This window comes from Electrophorus electricus, chromosome 5 (assembly GCF_013358815.1).
Source record: "Electrophorus electricus isolate fEleEle1 chromosome 5, fEleEle1.pri, whole genome shotgun sequence".
In the NCBI taxonomy this organism is placed as follows: Eukaryota; Metazoa; Chordata; class Actinopteri; order Gymnotiformes; family Gymnotidae; genus Electrophorus; species Electrophorus electricus.
In genome coordinates, this window is record NC_049539.1 from 650,001 (window position 1) to 654,311 (window position 4,311).

Sequence of the window (4,311 nt, forward strand, 5' to 3'; positions counted from 1 at the left end):
TGAGCTTACAAACAAAGGCCCAGCAGACAGAGGCCTGGAAGTGCCATCAAAGAAAGAAGAGAAAGAGAGGCAAGCATGCATCACTCATGGCAGCAGTGTGGCGGGGTTGTCTCGTCTTGCTGCTTTCCAGCGCTGCGTTTACTGAAGCTTAGCTTCTAACACCATCATGTCCACGTCTGACCCGACCCCCACGCACGGCAACCGGAACCGAACCCTTGACATTCAAAGAATATCGGCAAGAATATTACTGACACGTCCTACACCAGCGCTGCTAAGACAGAGAGAGCAGGGTCCATGTTTATCGTTGAGCTAACACAAGTCTACAAAAATTACAACATTTAATTTCAAAAGGTAGATTTAAAGCAATTATAAGTCAGGACAATTAAAAATGTGTCCTGAAATCTCAGAGTTTTTATTCTGAAGTCGTTCTTCAGTTCTTCCCCTTTCACAAGCCTTTGACTTAATTCGAGAACAGAGGGTGTGCTCCATGTGAGGAACCAGTTTTAAAAAACAAAGCTTTAATCAAAACAACTTTAAAACTACTGATCCCTGCTTAAGCCAGTCAGCTAAATCCACATGGTGGCCCAGGCAAAATAAATCGAACCACGAAGAATGTCGATGCAGACAAAAATTGAACGCAGATGTGAGAGAATTGGAGAGAGTTTCTAAAATGCAACACTGCACTTGTCTCTGTGAGGGCGGATGAAAGCAACGGACAGTGATAATACGGAGCAGTCGGCCGCTGCGCTTCGGATCCGCCTCTGAGAAAAGACCTGCCACAATTATTATAATGACATTTATCTGCAGTTACTGCCAGCACTGGCACATCTTATACTGAAGATAAATTAAATATGGACCTAAAATTGTATGTCAATGTAAAAACAAAGCCAGTGTAGAAATATATCAAAAATCTAAATTTTTCTTATAAAAAAATCTTATAACAAAATTTCTAAAAGGCTTTATTCAGAACAATAAATCATTAATATCCTGGCAATGTCAAATGTGAGAAAAAACAATTAAAAAATTCTTGGTATCACTGGTTTAAATTCCTTTCAAATACAACCTCACAGCAACATGCAGAGCACAGTGGTTAACCTGCAGAGGCTCGTGGAATTTTCCATTCAGGCTAACGCGTGTTTTACCTAATACATTATTAAAATGCTCATTCTTGGCAGATGTGATGAGGTTAGTTGACGTGTAATTTGTCTCTCTCTCTCTTTTTTGCTCGGCCTGACACGGTGCTCTAGTAATTCGCCCAATAGCTGCATTAAATCAGTTCATTCTGAGTGCCGGCCTGCCGATGAGGTCCAGAAGGCTGATTGGTCTTGAGTGACCCCTCCAACAGAATTAGGGAACTCAGTGTGTCCCGGTCACCTGCCGTTCCCTCCCACAGCGCATTGCAACATGCAACAGAGCGGGAAATTATAAAGGAAAAAAAATCATATCAAATGTCGTCTTGTTATTTATTTTAATAGAATTAAAAAGGCTCTTTAATAAAACAATTTAGCCTGAATTTGAATAAAATGCACATTTAAATATATAAACTGTTTCGCAACATAAACCAGTGCATTGAATTTTCATTTGCTGAACAAGTGCTTTAAAAATAGCTCTTTAGTCGCAATTTAAAAAGGCCCACTTTAAATAATTTGTTAACAGCAATTAAGAGTAAATATTCTCACACTCATTGTCTTGTTTATGTACACAGAACTACTGATAAAGGAGAGAAGCACTAACACAAGTTTGTTCACCTCAACTTCCTGCCTCTATGGCAATGTTTCCCTGAAATAATCCACAACGTGTTCACAAAATAGCAGCCTTCTGTATTTACCAAACAGCACCGAGTCGCAATTTCCTTGGAAAGACATTTGGCTTCCTTGTGTCTCCGTGTCTGTTTCCCAGCCAGCGGGGCTGTGCCGGATCTGTTAACCCCCCGTGTCTTTCACCGCACACAATCCGCAGTTCGCACGCACGCAGAAAACACTGGGCCTTCAGTAAACAGGCGCGCTACGCGCCTCGATGCCTGACAGCTCAGCAAGGCTGCAGGATGGAATCAAACACAGGCCTTATTAAAACAAACACCGTGAGTCAACAAACTCAATGAAACTTCTCATTAACAGACCAATAGAAAAATGGTTCTGGTGAAAGTCCCCGTAGTGTGCGGAGAGGCGCGTTGGGAGTTGTGCGGCTGGTGCACAATGCCTACTGAGCAGGGGACACACTTCAGCTATACTATTGAAATAAAACAGTGCTCAAATTTAAACTTATTTGAAAAAAGTAGTCATGAAACTATTTTTAGAATTTATTTTCACAAACCAAATTATGATAGAGGGCTTCCATTAATTAAAAATGCAAGTTAAAAAACAAACAGAACTACAGTTCGAGTCCGTGCAAAATGTTCATTTCAGCTGCGGTCTGAGAGCCGCAGGGAAGAGCGGTGAGCATGCTGGCCCGCGCTGGCTCAAGACCCGCTCTGTCTGGCCTGTCTGTTGGTCTGGTGCGTCCACGGGTCGGGCCTGGCTGTGTCTCTGCACTTACATACCTACCAGAAGCAGATGGCATGGAGAGGCAGCTGCTCCGACCGGTTGGGTTTTATTGTGCTAGGTCAGCGTGCTCTCCTGCAGGGAGACAGCCAGCGTTCACTCGCCGGACGGAAAATGTAAACTTATTCAGAAGGTGGATATACTCGACCAGAAAAAAGAAACCATTATTTACATAGCCAGCTCTAATTTCAGTGTCCTCTACACCTGTTTAAAAATGTCAGGAAGGACCTGCACAGGACGGTGGGAAGGCGGAGTAGGTGTATGAGGTTCAGGTGGACACAGAAACGCTCAGAGATACACTTCAGGCTCAACAACACTCTTATCTGACTAGGGATCAGATTATTTTAAATTAAATATCATAGACTTCGTTCTCGTTAAGGGAAATTAAAATCAAATTAGTTACAATTATTTATAATATATAATTTCAATACCTGATATCCTGCTAAAATTCTGACCATTTACCTAATAAAGTCAGGTGCAATATTTCCTTTATTTATTTATTCCAAATATATATATATTTTTTATTTAAAAATATATTATCTTTATTTTTATATTTTATATATTATATTGTTTAATGTGTGATATTTAGAGGTTAACTGGTGACGGAACATCATAGCAATACAGATTGTAGTTTTTTCAGTGACTCTTAATATCGAACTGATCGACAATAAAATATTAAATTTTTATTAAAGAAACTCGGGAATTAAACAATGCTGTGATCTGCTAGTGAAGAGAATATGTTGTAAGAATTATGTACTTTTATTAATTTAGAATAAATAGGATTAACAAAAATACTTAACAGTCCAAAGCTGTCACTTATATGTCATATAAACCCGAGAACATCTCAGTTTCATTCAGTTCTAAACACTGACAGTTTTCCTCCAGAAAAAAGACCCACATACGCATAGGAGCAACTTCTGAAGTGAGAAGGTATCACACACACATAAAGCCACGCAGCCACACACACGCTGCCATAGGAGAACAGAGCGGTACTCACTACAATTATGGTTGGGTCCTTGTACTTTTATCCTTTCTGTTATCGCTGTCTTCTTATACACGACTGGCTGTTCCCGAGCAAAACAAAGAGCTCTGGAGAAGCTCGGCTTTGGGTCGACTCAAACGCGCAAATTACCGATCGAAGGCAACTTTTTCTTTTCATTTTAAGTGTGAAAAGCCATGGGTCAGCATGCTGCTGGATCTCAGGAGACCGACGCCGAGTGGGAATGAGTTGTCCGCTTACTGCTGCAGGCAGTGGCTAGCTAGTGTCTGAGGAAGAGAGAAAAAAAGAGTGTGTGTGTGTGTGAGAGAGAGAGGGAGAGAGGGAGGGAGGTTGCAGTTTAAAAACGCAGAAAGTTTCTCTCTTTTTCTTTCTCTCTCTCTCTCAAACACACACACACACACACACGCACACACGCACACACGCACACACACGCACACACACGCACACGGACACAGGAAGGCTTTCGACTGGAGGAGGCACATGGGAGTTTTCCTCCCTCTAGCCGTCCATATGTCATTCTGTTGCCGTGTTAAGTAGAGAGTTCCAGTCCTGCTCCATATTCCACCACCGATCCTACGGCAGACGAACAGCCCAGTTTTGCAGTGGCCGAGCTGGGCTGTTGGGCTGTGAGGTGCTGGGCTCTGCTCCTCTCAGGCCAGACACAAGTCTGCTTCTAACCACCGGTCCTTTTCTGCTCTTTAAACCTCACTGGTTTGTTGTTTGGAAAGGAATTGCAGGTATAATTTCAATCACAAAGGCAGAGTGGAAGTC

The 4,311-nt window shown here is 42.0% G+C and overlaps 1 protein-coding gene across 8 annotated transcripts in view; it reads right to left on the reverse strand.

Annotated features, from left to right (window-relative positions):
• Nucleotides 1–3,855, reverse strand: part of eya1 (EYA transcriptional coactivator and phosphatase 1) — a 41,504-nt gene extending 37,649 nt beyond the window's left edge. For all 8 annotated transcript variants that reach the window (XM_027033064.2, XM_027033061.2, XM_027033063.2 and 5 more), the window contains exon 1: nucleotides 3,538–3,855. The gene's annotated coding sequence lies outside the window, so the exon portion shown is untranslated. The remainder of the gene's footprint in view (nucleotides 1–3,537) is intronic.
• Nucleotides 3,856–4,311: the final 456 nt, after the last annotated feature.